This window comes from Ixodes scapularis, unplaced genomic scaffold (assembly GCF_016920785.2).
Source record: "Ixodes scapularis isolate PalLabHiFi unplaced genomic scaffold, ASM1692078v2 PGA_scaffold10__122_contigs__length_95168666, whole genome shotgun sequence".
Classification (NCBI taxonomy): domain Eukaryota; kingdom Metazoa; phylum Arthropoda; class Arachnida; order Ixodida; family Ixodidae; genus Ixodes; species Ixodes scapularis.
In genome coordinates this window covers 44,314,631-44,333,923 of record NW_024609836.1, presented here as the reverse complement: position 1 = coordinate 44,333,923, position 19,293 = coordinate 44,314,631, and positions in this window count along the sequence as shown.

Here is a 19,293-nt window from a genome sequence, read left to right as displayed (position 1 = left end):
CATCTGTACAGATTTGTCACATACCTTCGCTTCGTCTCTCTGATTGGCTCGAGGGGCGGTTGCCTTTTACCAAGTTACGGTGAAACGAAATATAGGCGGCCCACACTTTTGAACAAAAAGTCGATTGAAAAGACTGAAAGGAATGGCAGTTAACATTTTGCAACATGACTGCTTCTTCGGACAAGGGATGAACACAAATACGAGTCGTCTTGTCCAGGTAATCAGAACATGTAAATAATGGACTAACTATATACAATGCACTTTTGATGAAAAAAGTTATAGCTGCAATAAATCCCACGAAAGAAAAAAATGTGCAATTAACCTTCTATTTCCGACTTCAACCACATTTAACGCATTTATATGTGCGGTTCCATCTCTGGGCCTTTAAAGAGTGGGGCTGCATTTTTTTCTTTTTTTAAGATTCTAGATGTTAGAATGATGGATTAGACAGCCATCTAAGTGGAGTATGATCGTACACATGTAGGTTACTGTGGGGTGTGTTCAGATAAGGACGGTCATGGTGGTGCCATGCCTATTTCTTGTTTTCAGTCAAATTGTTATATGAGGTAGCTCAAGCTGTCCACACAATGGGAGAGACCTTACTTTTTCAAGGTACTTGTATTCGTGTGAAAAATCGCATTCAAGAGAAGGTTGAAAAAACGATTTTCCCAACTGCGCGACGACGCAACATTAAAGGCTGGAGGAATAAAGAGTGCAGCTTTCTACACAGCCAATTTTTTTAATGTTTAATGCACGCATACTTAACAGCCAGAATTAGTTAAAGTTAACTTATGTGAGCCTATATTTTAAGCGAAATAAAATGCTGAACTTGAATTCTGGAGCAAATGTTACATAATAGGCATTTTTTGGCGAATTTTTAAGTCGCTTTAAATTTATATTCTAAAGCTGAAACTTTTTGTGTCGAGTCTTTCATGCTTTGTGAACTTTTAACAAAGTAATTAGCTTTCTAGTGTTGAAAGTGTTTTCTGCATTGGGCCCGAAAATGGAAAAAGTCATACTTTTGTCAAAATCGAAAGTAAAAATTTTGCAACTTTTGTGCGACAATTGAAACAAAAAATCACTCAATTCTTTTAAAATTTTACCCGATGGGCCTTTGATCATAGAAAAAATCGTAAGGGTGCGGGCGAGCTGGTGAATATTAATCATGTTGAATTAACCTGAGACTGGTGTTTCTTCTCCACCCCAGTCTCAGGTTAATTGAACAGGGCCTTTGACGACCGGTAATTACAAACCTGCAAAGACATGTAGCATTATTTTGTTTCAAAACAAGAAAATTAATGTGTAACCGGTCGTGGTCGCATCAATTACCGCTGGGGCGTTTCTGTCTTAACGACTAGTGGTACACGAGCGACGCATGCCACAGTAACCGAACTTAGTCATATTAATGCCCAGGCGCCATGAAACATTAAAAATAGCACGTGAACTTGGTTTCATCGCTGATGTGGCTGATATTGCCCATGAAAACGGAAGGTTGCTCCGCGTCCGATCCATATTCGTTATACATGGCTGGTTCGATGTTCATTGTGCTACCATTTCAAGTTAGTACTTTAATATTAGTACCTGGCTGACAAAATTATTTGGTTCGTATTTCTGGGCATCGCTCGAAAGCTTGCTGACAAAATAGTTTGATTCATTTTTTCTAGGCATCGCTTGGAACAAGCGACATTGCGGAAGCTTCTGCCCCGACCGATGGCGGGCATGTCTAGGGCGGAACGATAACAGCTTACATCTCGAAAAACAATGGCGAATAAGTGGAAATTAACGTTGATTTAGAGGGGTTTTAGGTAGCCTAAGCGGTTCAGCGTCGAAGGCAACAGCCAAGTGTGCGCTCGGGCGCTACTCAAGTCGCTCCAATAGGATCTCTTGCAACGGCTCATCCGCAATCAGAAAAGTCATGATCTGTGACTGGGTCAAGGGGTGCAAGAGAGTTATTGATCTGGGGAAATATGTTTTATGAAATTCTAAGAGAGTCATAGAGTTAAAAAAATATGCAGATGTTTATTTGCAATTAGAACGCTCTTGGTGTGAATGAGCCAGCGCCGCCACCTAATTCCTTGTGCTGAATGCGACGCCTCTTATGGGGGGGGAAACCAAGAACTTTCCCGAACGTCCGCGCAGACATAAGTATGAGGTAAAGAAGAAAGACATCCAAGGCAACACACTGGCGGAACATGCTCAGAGCACCGGCTACGTCATCGGCTTTGACAGCAGTTCCATCCTCGATAGGGAAAGAAACGGGAGAAAGTGTCTCATATTAGGATCTTGGCACATACAAAGTACATACCACAAACTGAACCAAACCACGGGAACGCTGCCAAGCAGCTATATCCACGGGCTACGATGCGTCATACACGAAAACAGAAGAAGAAAACAATGCATGCTAAGAGAGAGAAGAAGAAAACAACGACAGACTGCTACCTTTGGGCCCACATAGAGTAACCCGTGATTAAGGAGCCGATCCGGCTTCGAAACGTCGGGCACATTGAAGATTTTGGTTAGAGTCTACAAAGTACCTTGTCTTCTTACTTAGCTAACCAAGCGAAGTTCCACCGAAATGTTTACTTTTGAACCTATAGCGTGTGTCCATACATTCATCCAAAATTCCCGTCACGAAACAATGAGATGTTGACACAATCTTATTCAATAGTAGTAGCTATACGCGGTGGCATCGATCTACGGTGTCGATGAAAAATGCACTGAAAAATCGGGCGCCTGCACGTAAAAACTCACGTTTTCAACGAAGGTGTATTTTAATCGTGGACGCATTCTTCTGAAATTTCTTGAGGCAGCTCCATTCTTGTGAGAATTTACAACGAGGCATTCGTGAAAATTTCAAAAGAAGTTTACTACACCAGTGAACGCGGTCGTCTTCGGTGGTAGACATTCACTGGCGATGCCCTTTTTATTTCAGCATGTTTCCTGTTTTTATGGTCTTCTTTGAAAAGAGGGTAAAACAGTCTGGGTGTATGATAAGGTGCCCGCCTGAACACAGCAGGCTGGCTTGCCAATAACCAAATGGTGATTCGAAAACGAGACGCAGAAATACAGGCGAGGATGCTGCAATACTTTGATGTCTCCGACGACCACCGTGTTTGTGGTGCTTCAACACATACTGCAGTGCGATCTCTCCCTTGACAACCTGTGTATCCTGCTAAGGCCCTCTCAATTGCCTTGGTAGTTGGGATACCTTGTTCCCTCAACTTGCTAGTTGCTACATCCGTAGGCAGTCTCTCGTTCAAGAAGGGCTTTCTACTCACGCAGACAATCTCCCCGCCCCGCGCTTCGGCTCTCCCCACGGAAGCAATTACCCGACCCCCGTGGTTGCTCAGACCTCCAAAACACACACACACACACACACAAAAGAAAACTGCAACAGGGGAAAAAAAAGCTAGAATAAATTATTGTTTTCTTCGGGAAACGACTGCTCAAAATAGAAACAAAACGAAGAACCAGGCTGGCTGAGTGGACAAAAACGGTGCGCTCCGCGTTCCCCCGCATGGCAAACACGCCAGTGCAGTATGGGAGGCAGAGACGGCGCCCAAGGGAGGCGAGGGGTGGCGGTCGCCTCCCTTAAATTTTGACCTGCCACCCAATATAAACGAGCATTAGATACAAAAGAGCATGAGTTTAAATCCCCTCCTTACCAAACGCTTCAATTTCTTTTTTTTTTTTTTTTTTTTTTTTTTTTTTTGCGAGAAGCAGATAAGCGGCGTACAGCGAACGGGGAAGACATGTCCTTCGGTATTGTTTACAAACGAGAAAGTATCTTGCAAGGCCTCTAGACAAGACCAGGTGACACGATAAGTTCAGATAGTCTCCTAGAAGAGCTTAAAGCGGGAGGGAGCCCACGGCCATATGGGTGCCGATTGTCTCCTCCAGAGTCTCCTTTCAACTGGCAAGGAAAATAATCGGTCAACTGGTTGTGGGAACTTTCATAGAGCGGCACGTGCTCCCCGCGCTTCATTACATATCTGTGATAGCTAACAGTGATATTCTTGATCTAGGCAGCTTAGACATTTTATTCTGTCGAGTAATCACAGCACCAATAACTTTCAGCCTGCCACCAAAAAGCCTCTAATGCCGCTCTCATCCGACTTTTTATTAAGGCCAAAGCCTTATATGTCCCATCGTTCAGTCGACGTTAACATTGGCGACGCGAAATGTCCTAAAATACGCCAAAAGTATGTCGTCAGACAGCGCGCTGTCTTCGGAGGTTCGCTATTACCGGGACCAATAAAACGGAGCCAAAAGTGCGTCGTCAGAGAGTGCGCTGTCTTCGGAGGTTCGCTATCACGCTTACTTGACCACTCGGGCAAATTAGAGGAAATGAAATTAAGAAGGATGACAAAGGGAATTAAGAGGAATCATTAAGTAAATCATGTCTGTATTTAACGCATTGTCACTTGGGCTTTTGCCCTCAAGTCGTCTTAGGGATAACATAGGAGACCCTGTGTTTTTGTCTTGTCTGTTGTGAAACCGCCCAACTATCGGAGCCTGCCTTCCATAATGTGATATGGAATCTTCAACCGTCGTGCCCGCTGGGAGCGACCACGTCTGTACTCGAAAGCTCAACTCAATAATTGAACAGGAGCCACTGTCTCCCACTCAATTATCATCGCTTTCCTTATATTTAATAATGTTTCGTAAGCCCATGCCTCCCTCAAAATGCTGTATGCCGCCCCACTGCCTCCCAACTATGGAAAGCCTGGCGCCGTCTCTGATGGGAGGGTCCCAGGAAAACGACCAAGCAGGGGAAGAGAGGAGATCTCCCTGACTGGGGCGTTATGCAAACTCCAGGCACCATTTTTTTTTTTTTTTTGCCCATTTCCTTGGAGCTGCCGCGTCGTCCGCGGTTTAATGACGCTTTGCATTACTTGGTTATTTTTTTTATAGAATTTCGTGGGCGGGAGTTGTGCCGTGATTTGGTGAATAACCAGCCGTAACAAAAACAGAGCCACGTGCTTGCCCTTAGCCAAGTACGTAGTTTGGCGGAGCTGAGCAACTGCGGGAACACGGAAGGGAGTGGGGGTGCAGGCATGGTTCAGTAGGCCTTGAGCCAAACGCACGGGAGCTCAGCATATTGCCCAGCACCCCTTGGAAAATGTAAGCGTGTGCTCAAGCCCCCGTTGCACTACCCCCTGCACCCCCCCCCCCCCCCCCCCCCCCCCGGGTTGCGGGTCCCTGGCCCAGGAGCAACTTCTCAAGAAAGACTTATTTCCTCCTGTGCCGCGTCTTCTGTCACAAGGGCGAGGATACCTGCGCTCAGGGATGGGCAAAATACATGCAAATATGTATCGAAATACAAATACAAAATACTTAGTCAAAAATGTATTTAATTACAAATCTAATTACATTTACAAAAAATCATTTAAGTACAAGATACAAATACAACCAAATGTATTTGATCTCCTCCAAATACTTTTCCAAATACATTCCTCAAAATTTGCGTCAGCGACTTCAGGGCACCTGCAACGGGTTTCTAAGTATCTCATTCTAAATTTGCATCGCGCAGTCGGGAGTTAGTGCGCGAGGCTCTAGTAACGTAATAGAAATATAATCACAAAAAAAAATGTAATCAGCTTGGACGTAATAGCTGAAAAAAGTACAGAGCTTCAAGCAGCTTTTTTTTGTCGATTACATTTTGGTATAGACCAACAAAGAACCGAGACGACCAAGACGCGCAGCACTAGCTAGAGTATTTTTTATTGTTGCAACTCGCACCAGTTACGAAAATCTGGACGACCCACGCATTTAGAATGTTCCAGGCGAAAATATGGGTGTAAATCAGGCTGGAAAGCATCACAAGTTGTCACAGGCACTTATTTAGCCAGTCTCCCTGTGAACGCCGATTTCGTCACTACTCTTGCGCTGGACTAGCTCCGTAATCACAAAGTCACTAAACGCTCGTGCTTGATTGAGAGACACTGCATTCGGTGCAGAACGTAGTTTTCTTCCTGCTCTGGACAGTGACAAAAATTTTGAGGGATGTATTTTCGCCCACAAAATTGTATTTCATTACAATTGTATTTGAAATACCCACGTTTTAGTATTTAAATACACATGTCAAATACATTACCCAATTTGTAATTAAATACAAATGCAAAATACACAAAGTATTTGAAATACGTATTTCAAATACTTGTATTTGAAATACTGCCCATCCCTGCCTGCGCTGAGCTATGGATAATTGAAATACATTTTCTGAAACAGATCTTTCGTCGTCGCAAACCAAGACGATACTGGATGTGAATTATGAACAGAGCGATCAAAGGCAAGTATATTCCAGGCTCGAAGAAACAATATTCATTTTTTTTTTTTTGCTCACTACAATTCCTTTTTCCTACGCGTTTTCACCCTTCTTCATTTCATACTTGTGCCGCTAGATGAAGCACGTGGGGCAGAACATAACGCGTGCGTAGATAATCGAAGCAGTCTTGCGAAAAGGTCACAGAGTCATATTTTCTTTATCAATTTTATTCACGAAAATGTCAGATATAGCAATTCCTGTATATTGTTTTTATCAATTATATTTACAAAAATGTCAGATTTTTGTAAATCTGACATTTTAATTTCGTTACTCCCACCTGCACCTGTGTTTCTCAGAAGCGATGGCTTGTTGACCGTTAGATGCCCAGCGTTGCCCAGGAGCAGCAACTCAAGAATTATTTATTTCCTCCTGCGCCGCGTCCCCTGTCTCAAGGGCGAGAATACTTGCGCTTAGCAGTGGAGAACTGAAATACATCTTCGAAAACAGATGACTTGTCGTTTCAAACCAAGCCGATGGTGGATGGGAGCTATGATGGCGAGCGCAGCTGGCCTTAAAACTGCGAGAAGAAAACAGGCGCAAATAGTACATATCCGGTTGCACATTACTCTAGGATGTGCCAAATTCAAAATTAGCCAGTGCCTTCTCCCATGTCGTACCTGCTCTTATTTGTTCGACTAGAGGTAGTGCTGCAAATGGCCAATCTTGCTCATGAGCATTCTGTCAAAAGATGCTTGTGAAAAAAGGTAATCTTTTCCAGAGACCAGATTTTTGCTGCTTTGTGTGTTTGAAAGATACATCAGGAATTTCAGGTCTCTAGTATGTCAAGTAAAGCTTTGGTCATCAAAGGGTCTTAATTCTTTCATGTACCTATAACGTAGTAGCTCCGTAGACCGACTGCACAGATTACTCCGAGGTCCCGGAACGCTGACTTCGAGAAGCATCGATGAGCCGCATTTTCATATAGGCCAACTCATGTTTGGATGGATGATGGATGGATGAATCCGGCTGAGCCCTTTGGATCGGGCGGTAGCTTATGCCACCTAGCCATTTTGTTTTACCATTTAGGCTTAGAATATTTAAATGTGAAATCTATATTCACTCCGCACTGCAAAAAAAGTGGGGCTGTAAAAGCCCCTTGCCATCAGTTAATAAAAAAATACCTAGTTTTCCCTCGCTTTCTGCCACGGTAAACGGTAATCTCTACAGTCTTGAAATCCGCTCTCCCTTCACTGTCTCTAAAACCCAATGACTTCATTAAATCCATGTTGTCTTCAGTAGGCATAGGGTGAAGCCCTTTACAGTAGATTATCAAGTGCTCAGCCGTCTCGTCCTCCTCTCCACAAGCAGTGCACACTGTATCCATTTCCTGGTACCTCGCTCTGTATGTTCTGGTTCGCAGAACACCCGTCCTCGCCTCAAACAGCAATGAGCTTCCTCTAGAATTGTCATAAATGCTTTCTTTGGCAATAACTGTTTTGTTTAATCTATAGCTTTCCAGAGCCGTCTTTGTTTGCATTTCGTCTAGAAACCGATTTCTTTCTGTGGCCTTAACTTTCTTCTTAACTGAGACCTGCTCTTCCGTATCTTCACTATAGCCTAAAAACTTTCCTCTTAATTTCCTAGTGCGCTGTCTCCACTTTGTGTCTATGCTCCTCATGTATAAATAGCTGACAAACCGGAGCTAACAAACCGGAGCTCCCCTAGCGGATGCCACCGGCGCCGCGCATGCGCGATGGAGTGTGGGCAAGAAGCTCACCGTCGCTCATAAACAAATCATTGAAATGCGATGTTGTCGGCGTCGGTGTGAGTCCCCCTGCTATTTTTCGTGTTCGAATTGTTGATTCTACTACGTCTTTCTGGCAATGCCCGACTACTTGAGCGGCCTCAGCGACATTACTGAAGCTCGTTACACCCCAAAAGTTCGCGCGAATAATGTGACATGCGGCGATTCCTTCCGCGTGGACGCCGCAGAATGTACGTTAAAGCCTGATTCGCATGATGAGATTTCATTCGCAATTTTCAGTCGCGACGTCGCTCGGGCTGCAAAAGCGTGAAGCGTAGCTGAGATGGTCGGCGTCGATACTGAAAATCGCAAGCAGAATCGGACCAAGTGAATCAGGCATAACAAGTTGGTGATGACCACTGGTATGATCAACATCTCCTTCTCTCTACTGTTTACATCGAGCCTGCTTACCAACTTTTAAGCTTGAGTCTTTTGAGGCCCGCGCTTACTTCTTATCACAAGTACCGGGCCAACGTTTGGTCTACGGGCCTGTGTCGTCTAAAAGAGCAGACGACAAGCAGAAGCGTTTGAAAGAGCAGACGACAGTTCGAACGATCAGGCGGCCGTTTAAACTCAGTGAAGACGCACTGAACGTAGTCAGCAGGTGGTCCGCACAACTTGACGGTTTTCCGGCGTTCATGTTGGAACAAAACAAACAAATCGGATGACCAGAAGTATCCGTGAATTCAACCCAAAGTGCTTCCCACCCAAGTAATCGTGGTCCGACGGAGTCTGGATTTCCCCTTTCACGGCACACATCCATGTTCTCGGACGAACCGAGCAGATGAAAACTGACCGTCAAACATTTCTCGAAGCTTTTGGTACAGCCGCAGTCGCGGCGTTTTGACGAGAAGGCAGGATATTTGTCTGGTTTCTTTCAAAACAACGCAGGAATACACGTCTCGAATGGGGACTTCCGCCCACAGCCCTAGACCGGAAGTGAGCCCGACGAGCCACCACCGCGCCGTGACGTAACAGAGTTGCGTTTACACCAACTCATGTTTTCAAACAAACCGGAGCGCCCCTAGCGGACGCCACCGGAGCCGCGCATGCGCGATGGAGTGTGGGCAAGAAGCTCGCCGTCGCCCATAAACAGACCATTGAAATGCGATGTTATCGGCGTCAGTGAGAGTCCCCCCTGCCCTTTTCTCCGTTCGCATTGTTGATTCTAGGTCTTCCTGGACAATGCCTGACTACTTGAGCGGCCTCAGCAAAATTACCGAGGCTCGTTACACCGCAAAACTTCGGGCGAATAATATGACATGCGGCGATTCATTCCGCGTGGACGCCGCAGAATGGACACTAAAGCCTGATTTGCATGATGAGATTTCGCTCGAAATTTTCAGTCGCGACGCCGCTCGGGCTGCAAAAGCGTGAACCGTAGCCGAGATGGTCAATGTCCATACTGAAAATCGCAAGCAGAATTGAACCAAGTGAATCAGGCATAACAAGTCGGTAATAGCAACTGGTAACAATGATCAACATCTTCTTGTATCTACTGTTTACATCGAGCCTGCTTACCAACCTTCAAACTGAAGTCTTTTGAGGCTTGCACTTCCTTCTTATCGCAAGTACCGGGCCAACATTTGGTCTACGGGCCGGTGTCGTCTAAAAGAGCAGACGACAGCTCGAACGATCAGGCGGCCGTTCGAACTTGAAGACGCAATGAACGTAGTCCGACAGGTGGTCCGTACAACTTGACGGTTTTCCGGCGTTCATGTTGGAACAAAACAAATAAATCTGATGGCCACAAGTATCCGTGAATCCAACCCAAAGTGCTTCCCGCTCAAGCAATCATGGTCCGACGGCGTCTGGTTTTCCATTTTCACGGCACATATCCATGTTCTCGGACGAACCGAACAGATGAAAACTGATCTTCAAACCTTTCTTGAATCTTTTGGTACAGCCCCAGTCGAGGTGTTTTGACAAAAAGGTAGGTTTTTGTCATGTTCCTTTCAAAACAACGCAGGAATACACGTCTCACATGGGGCCTTTTCCCCACAGCCCCAGACCGGAAGTGCGCCCGACGCGCCACCACCGCGCCGTAACGTAACAGAGATGAGTTCGTGAATACACAGGATGTCTACGCAAAATGATTCCATTGGTGCCTCACCGTGACGCCTCTGTCTCGTCAAACGCTTCCTATTGGTTAAATTCAAGTTTCATAAGTAGGCTGTAAACTTTCCGGTTTTCACCGAAAAAAAGAAGAAAAAAAAAGCAACGACTAACATCCGTCGATGTCAGAAATACAAAACCGGGTTTAACCGAAAAACACCAATAAAAGCTGTTGATGTCAAAAATTTAAAAAAAAGAAAAGGTCAGACCCCAAAACACTGATCTCTGGAAATGTTTATCTCCTGCTGGGACTGTTTTTGTCGAAACCCTCCCCTCTTGAACTTAAATTCTTAGTTTTTCGCCACTATAGTTAAATTCTTAGTTTTTCGTAAAGATGTCTTACCGATAATCACCGTTTTTAGCGTCCGTCCTAAACAGATCACCGAAATACACTGATATCTGAAAATTGAATAAACACCGAACACCATCCATCCACTTTCCTTATAAATAAACTTCGAAACGTTTACGGCCTATTTCTAAGGGCTACGAGAATAAAGATAAAATCCGACGTACATTTTTTTTTACGGATACATGTTTTTAACAAACATAAAACTGCATAAGGTCAAGATCCATCAAAAAAAAAAATATGTATATATATATATATATATATATTCGCTCGGTGAGCAAGAGGGAGGCTTTTGTCAGTGTACCCGAGAGAACGGGTAAGTGTTTCTCCAGTGAGCTGCTGTTCGGTGAGTGATCAAGATTCTTTGACCAGTTCTCCTATACTCTGTGTTACTTTAAAGCGCCGTTCACACATATGCAACCGAGTAAGACCGAGAAGACCAGAACGGGCTTTAAGCCTCTTGCGACGTCTTAGGACCGGATGCGCTGCAGCGGAGCTGGTCGACGTCGCAAGAGGCTTAAAAACCGGTCTTGTATCTCTCGGTGGTTCTCGGTTCCAAATGTGGGAACGAGCCTTTAGTCCCATCGCAGCCGACACTACCCGATCCAACGGAGGAGCCAATAGAGATTGTTAGGAAACCGTTTTAAACTGTCTCATAAAGCAGCGCCAAAAGTGCCTAGTCACGGCGCTCGTCGTCTTTCTGCGTTTACCAATTCGCCAAATAAACCAATCGCACGTATAGTGAATGCGCCGCGATCCTTCGCCACACTGCGCCAACTCGGTGGGCCCCGAGTCCGACACCGACCGTCCTTCCACGCACTTATTGGACTATAAAGTTACTATCATGTACTCTAAAGACTCAACTGGCGCTAGTTTGCTGTCGCAAATAAAACGCTGGATCCATTCACCGCTTTAGTTGCAGATTGAAGCAGACAGCAACCAGTCGAAAATCCACTTCCTCTAAAGCATTTCTATGGGAAAAAAATGAGCACATTTTCTCCCCGCGCTCGATTATAAGAGCAAATATCACGAGCAATATGTATGTACTAGACAGCTTGGAACATTTCCCAGTCACGCAGACGAAAACATTGGTCAGTTACGGTGTTTTTATTTCAAATTCATCGCATTAAAAACGCTACTAACGGCTTTCATTTCATTTATTTTCACCTTAAGGGCCCGGTTAGGGCATTACATGTATTGTATTTTACATGTACATGAACATGTATTTATGTGCACTGTCGGACACTGTTAGCGTGAACACAGCGTCGGCGCTTTCCAGCATGGGGGACATACGCACTGCTAATCGAACGAAGGACACGTCGAAAATCAAAAGAAACGGCAAGAACTACGCAGTAACACTGGATCAGTAACTACCTGTACATGTAGATGATCAAAATTATTTGAAGGTCACGTAATATATAGCCCACTTTGTCATAAATAAGTACATCATTTTTTTTCTCCTCTAAATATGTGCGAAGACACTCGAAATATTTGAAAAAATTGAGAAGCCAGGAGAACAGGTGCCCGATAAAAGCTATAGCCGCTATAGCTGCCCAACATATGAAATAATAAAAAGACACCTTTCATAACCCACGTGCTTTATTCTTTGCGTTATGAATGTTTTTTTAGCCACTCGTAAAGATGAACGACGGGGTTATTTTCATATTGGAAACAAGATGTTTTGGTGGCGCCACCTCGCGGGGGCCCCCTGTACTTTGTCGCAACACGAAAACGGAAACTCAACGGCCGTGGACTTCGAAGTGAATCTCCACTAAGTGAACACTTTATTTTATTTTACTTTTGAACCAGAGGTATTCTTCCAGAGTACCCGCCCTGATCCAAAAGGGTCTTGGTTCATTTGACTGACTGACTGACTGACTGACGGAGCTGGCAGCAGACGACGCGCCATGTCAAAGCACGGAGTGGCTATGTGAGTTCGCATCTATGCCGATTAAAGACAATTAATTTATTGAAAAAACCGTGTATGACGTTTTTGTGAGTGATCTTTCTAATGAATAACATCACCTCGAAGTTGCTTTTTATATTAGAGAAACCTTTAAAATGTTCGAAAACAAGCAGCTGCACATTACAGCTTGCGCGGCGTGCGTGAGGGCTATTCACAGCTTCTATGATTCTTCTTTTTTTTTTCGGATTTGTGGAGGCTACTGTAGAAAGAGGTTTCACATTTACCAGAGTAAATGGCGTGCTCTCTTCTTCGCTGGGCACGCGCGCACAGTTGTGTTGCAAAGCGCCGCACACTTGTTTGAGCTACATAGAGCTTGCCGATACCGACGCTTCTATCCAAGTGTGATAGAAGCGTCGCACCACCGAATACGTGCTCCCGCACCGAATACGTGGCAAATCGTTTGTCACATCGCGACTTCTACTCGAAAGAAAAGCAGGAATTTTCATAAATTCTTAAATTGTCGGAGATGGCCCGGCAAATTCCGGCGATTGATTAATTTGTTCTATCCAATTCTTACTAAGAATTGTTCACAATATAAAACACGCATTATGCGCATTAGGGTCCGTAGGGTTAAACATATAAACGGTAGTAATTTATAGAATGTCTATAATTTTTTTTTGGGGACGCTGAAGACGAATTTATAGCATGTCTATAATTTTTTTGGGACCCACTTACTAGATCTAACACTTCTATCGCGAGGGAGTTTTGCACGTTTCTCCTCGAGCGGGTGAATAAGCAGGCATTTAATTGAAACAACTCCGGAAGCCAGCCACCGCTTCTCTTAATTATTTTGAGGGAATGTTTGTTTAACTGGTTTACAAAATTAAAAAAAAAGAATAAACCTGGAACTAATAAGAGACCAGCACTCACGGAACATTAGAACCAACAGGATACACGAAGTGGCTTTCACTGAAGTGTTTACTACACATGCGAGAGGTTCTCGAATTTCGCTTTCCTATTTTTAGTTTGACGTGGCATTTCTTTCTCAGTTTTATTTTGTCCAAATCATAATAAAAAATCCGCCCTATTCGCCGTGATAGACGTAGTGGCGCAAAGCGCTGGATATTCTATTTTCTTCATCCAGATTTTTGTACTGGGGTAGAGAACAGGCACACCACCAACCCAGTGCTTCGACATCTGAACGCCAAAAGTGCTTGTCAGCAAGACTACGCGTGCCACGGTTTCAAGCTTTGGTAGAATGTCCTACTGAAAATATCACTTCACCAGACAAACACAACGCATCAAATAAGCTTGGCCGCACGCTACCCAAACTATAGGTGCCTAAGACCCGTCTCCGACTGGTGTGTTTACCGCTCCCAAAAAAGTGGTCCCTCGATTTCCGCCTGATGACGTCATACAAGTGTCATGCTGTCGCCGGTCGCGATCCTGGCGGCGTCCCAACAGTTGTAATGTTTATGACAGACGCCTGTTCTGCTGTAGGTCGCTCTCAACGAGGTATAGGGCATTAGAGTGATAAACGGGCAGCTGAAAGTGACCCCCAATTGACCGCCGCCATGTTGTACAATTTTGACCACTAGACACGTGACCAGGCCAAATCTATGACGTAACCAGACCAAATCTCTGGCGTCAACGATAAGATGCCAGCCCAGTGCGTGTCGGAAGCGTTGTGGGCGTTGATCGGAGTGTGTGGATTTCGTGAGCGGAATTCGGTTTTTGAGGGTTTTGTGTGCTCTCACGCGTAGGAATAACGTGAAGTACGAGGGAATGAGGCTTTTCTTTTTTATTTAATTCAGAGTAAGCCAGATTCGGTCCCGTGCTTCTCGTACGGGCTCGGATCACTACCTCGGACATCGCTCGGTCGTTCGAGTTTAATTAAAATATCCGCAATCCTTAACGGGAGGCACTCACTTGATCGAATGACGTTTTAGCGAACGCCCACGTTTCATCGAACGACACTTTAGCGAAAAGTCGGACGCCGCGAAGCGGCGTTTTCGGGTGGGCCAAGTGAGTTCATATTTTTGTAATGAGCTGCCGCAGACTGTCGCCGCGAAGCGGCGTAAAGCGCAGCGCGACGGATGGGGTAACGCGCGCCCCCGTTATTCGCTAAAACGACCATTCGCTCAAATGTCGCCGTTCGCTAAAATGTCATTCGCTCTTGTGATATGGACCCATCGTTAACCACGGGAGCTCCTCCATAATCGCTGAGTCGAAGGATACGTCGAACCCATCCGGAACGCGGAGTCTAAAGGTATGTAGGACGTAACCAGAACGCGGAGTTCTAACGGTACGGCGGACGTGCCCGGGCAATTTTCTTAGCTCGACCGTCAAGATTCGCATTTGAAGCAGCGAGTGAAGTGTTGAAATCCGAACTGCTCGGTGCTGAGCTAACTACGGACCACTTCATTATGTGATCCGTAGTGACGTGAAAATGACCGACGGCGGTCACTCCGGGGGACGGCGGCTCCCGGCCGCCTGCCGGGTGCCTTCTGTGAAGGGGCGACAGTCGTGTAAGCAGTACTGTACCAGCTTCTCTTATAGTTATGTTGTTCTCAAGCAGCTTCCCGATCACTAAACCCCGGAAACGCGTGCCGAAATTTCAAAAGGTGTCTGCCAACCTGGAAAGCCTTGAACTCCCAGGGAATTTCGGATCATCTAGGAAAGTCAGGGAATCATTCAAAAAGTGGGCTAAATAAGGGAAGACGACTAGTGAAAGCGGCATGGCGGTTGCTCGTCGGCACGGCCATGCTGAATGACATTGCCGAAATGTCATCCTTCGACTCAAAAACTCAAGAAATTTGATCAAAATAGTCAGGGAAAAACTTGAAAAAGTCGGGGAATTTGAAATCAGTAGTTTGTTAGACACAATGTTTGATTTTCTTGGCACTCCACGCGTTTTTACACACGACAGGCACACGCCCGTGTATCACACGGCAGCCAGGCCAAGCGGCTGCCAGCCCCTTGTGCAAGGTCGATAAGACGCAAGCGTGGAACGCTTTCGGACTGCTGTAAATACACCAGCGGGAGCGTCCGGCCGCAGTCCGACTGCCCACGCTAGGACACCCGACACAGACTCCGCGTCCTGGGTATGTCTGACGTATCTTTAGATTTTGCATCCTAGGTACGTCAGACCTATCTTTAGACACAGCGCCTGATAATAGTAGTGAATAGGGTCACGTTCAGTGCGCAAGTCACTTTATTACACTCGGAGAGCGGAATTCCATTCCCGTTGCGCAGGTAGTTCCCGAGCTAGGCATGCACTTGAAGACTATGTTTCACTCTTTCATAAAGCAAGCTTTGCGGGACCCCTCCGCCCTTGTGCACCCATTCGCAGGTCGTGTCGCCTTTCCTCGCGTAACTCCCGCAGGTTCAGTGAGTTGCCGAGCCACTGCAGCCCTGGCGTCGCTCGGTACATACAAGAGGCGGCTCACGTCGGTCGTCCAGCAGCGTACTGGAGGGACGCAAAGCTAGCAGCCTCCTTGGTGCACGCAAGACGAGGCTGAGCAGAGCTCCAAGCTCTTCTGACGCACATGTGCACTCCAATGAGACCGGTGTCGCACCCCGATTCCTAGAGATCTGGTCGCACTGGCAGTCTTGTTGGTCCCTGGGGGCCGTCGAGGAGTGCCAGAAAGCAAAATTCCATCCTTCTTGCGCAGGTAGTTCCCCAGCTGTCACTTCCTTGACGACGTCGCACCCTCTCTGGAAGCAAGCTTCGGGATGCTCTTGTGCACCCATTTGCAGGTCGTGTCGCCTTTGCTCACGTAACTCCCGCAGGTCCAGCGAGGTGCCGAGCCGCTGTAGCCCCGGCGTCGCTGGTCGTGCATCCTGGTCCTGGTCGTGCATCAACCACCGCTGCCCATTTCCGCTGAGTGCTTGGGTGTGGTGGCTTGACGTGCTTTCGCAGAAAGCTGTATGCCTTTGCCGAGTAAAAATGGAGCGTGAGGGCAAACTTGCGCACATCCTCTGTACATGCTTTTTTAGTTGCGCCTGACTCTTTTTAAGACGAGGTTGCGCATTGTGTTGGTGAATGCATTGTCAAGTATGTCAACTGCTGGCTTAGGAAGTCGTGTCCTCAGTTCACGGAGCAGCGTGTTCAGCTTCCTAATCCTGGCCGTCTTCCGATTGATCTTCTTCTTTGCCTGTTTCAACAGTTTCCTCGCCTTCTGCAGCTTTTGCCCACTCGTGGCCAGGACCCTGTGCAGTCGTGGTGACACAGCTGCGTACGAGTGGTCATCGAAGGAAGTGTTGCGTCGCTTGAACACAGCTTCAGGGGGAGTCTCTGACGTTGTAGCCTGAGAGGGGGAAGTAACAAGCTCCAGTTTTCAGGTACTTCGGGCGACTAGTTGCACAACTTGCAAAGGTGTGTCTCTTGTATCTGAAAGTGGTGGTCAAGGAATCACTAGAAAAGTGGCATCTTTGGGATCAAGTTGATAGGTTCGAGTAAAACATTCAGGTTCTTTGCAACACTTTCAACCACCACCATTATAATAATTCCATGGCATGCTGTATGCTTTTTACAATCATTCAATTATAAGTGGGTTACGTGTTTTCAGTATATACTGATATACATAAAAATATGACCTCCAAACGATTTTTCTTGAAATCTGCAAAAACCGAAAGAACCCGAATTGAGCTTGCTTTGAAGAGAAATTGCACTTTCCACGGCAGGGAACCTTGATAAACGTCTGTACTTTTGTTGAACCACAACACCGACCGCACTGAATTGTCTGCGAGGCTGCTCTTTTTCTTTGGAAATTGTTTTTATGTGCTCCATTTAGCAATGAGTAGTGCATATCATGTTGTGTCTCCTAGAAACGCCACAGATATGCATTTGCTTTTACCACATAAGTACCGTGACACTCAGAGTTTTAGTCGATATCAAAAAAAGACACTGATAAGCTCAAAATTCGAGAGAACAAATAAGCACCAAAAAATCACCCCCATTTTAAAAAAAATAAAACTACGAGAGCACCTCAGCTTTCTTTCATGATGTGAGAATACGTGAGCATTACCTTTGGCCGAGTTATATTGACGTCAATGAGCAAGGTTGACCCAATGAATAGCACACTAGTTTTGCGATCATGAGAGCCTAGGTTCGAAACCGGGCAGGGGATAATTTATTTCTAGGTTTATTTTTTGTTCGACCACGTGATTAATAATTAAGTCACATGACGAAAATGATAACGTGAGCACAGCTGTTTGTTTTTCTCTTATTTTCTTTTTCCTTAGATTGCGTCGCATTGGTCACGGCATTTGGACACAACTTTTGGTTACAGCTTTTGGCTGCACCCTTTGATCACGGCTCTTCTTTTGCTCACTGAGCCAGGTAATACTCACAAATTAAAAAACACCCAAAACATGGAACCCTATTCATAAGCCAGAACTCCCAGCACCCCCTTTTTGTGGGTCAGTGCCAGTCCTGGCCAACGCATAAAAGGTGTGGTCACATATCACACTGCACAGTATAACCTGCCAAGAATGCATGCCCTGGCACACAGTCTTGTGGAATACAGGCAGTCTTGAATGTCGCCGCTCGTTGTTCTGCTGACAGGTCTCACCCTCCAGAGAGGCAGCCTGGATCGACGACTGATCAGCCAACCCCAGGAGAGGCCCAAGCTGCTGCTGGTTCTGGAAGCAATGTAAAGCTGGTTACTTCCCCCTCTCAGGCTACGACGTCAGAGACTCCCCCTGAAGCTGTGTTCAAGCGACGCAACACTTCCTTCGGTGACCACTCGTACGCAGCTGTGTCACCACGACTGCACAGGGTCCTGCCCACGAGTAGGCAAAAGCTGCAGAAGGCGAGGAAACTGTTGAAACAGGCAAAGAAGAAGATCAATCGGAAGACGGCCAGGATTAGGAAGCTGAACACGCTGCTCCGTGAACTGAGGAAACGACTTCCTAAGCCAGCAGTTGACATACTTGACAATGCATTCACCAACACAATGCGCAACCTCGTCTTAAAAAGAGTCAGGCGCAACAAAAACGCATGTACAGAGGATGTGCGCAAGTTTGCCCTCGCGCTCCATTTTTACTCGGCAAAGGCATACAGCTTTCTGCGAAAGCACGTCAAGCTACCACACCCAAGCACTCAGCGGAAATGGGCAGCGGTGGTTGATGCACGACCAGGACCAGGATGCACGACCAGCGACGCCGGGGCTACAGCGGCTCGGCAACTCGCTGGACCTGCGGGAGTTACGTGAGCAAAGGCGACACGACCTGCAAATGGGTGCACAAGAGCATCCCGAAGCTTGCTTCCAGAGAGGGTGCGACGTCGTCAAGGAAGTGACTAGCTGGGGAACTACCTGCGCAAGAAGGATGGAATTTTGCTTTCTGGCACTCCTCGACGGCCCCCAGGGACCAACAAGACTGCCAGTGCGACCACATCTCTAGGAATCGGGGTACGACACCGGTCTCATTGGAGTGCACATGTGCGTGAGAAGAGCTTGGAGCTCTGCTCAGCCTCGTCTTGCGTGCACCAAGGAGGCTGCTAGCTTTGCGTCCCTCCAGTACGCTGCTGGACGACCGACGTGAGCCGCCTCTTGTATGTACCGAGCGACGCCAGGGCTGCAGTGGCTCGGCAACTCACTGAACCTGCGGGAGTTACGCGAGGAAAGGCGACACGACCTGCGAATGGGTGCACAAGGGCGGAGGGGTCCCGCAAAGCTTGCTTTATGAAAGAGTGAAATATAGTCTTCAAGTGCATGCCTAGCTCGGGAACTACCTGCGCAACGGGAATGGAATTCCGCTCTCAGAGTGTAATAAAGTGACTTGCGCACTGAACGTGACCCTATTCACTACTATTATCAGGCGCTGTGTCCAAAGATAGGTCTGACGTA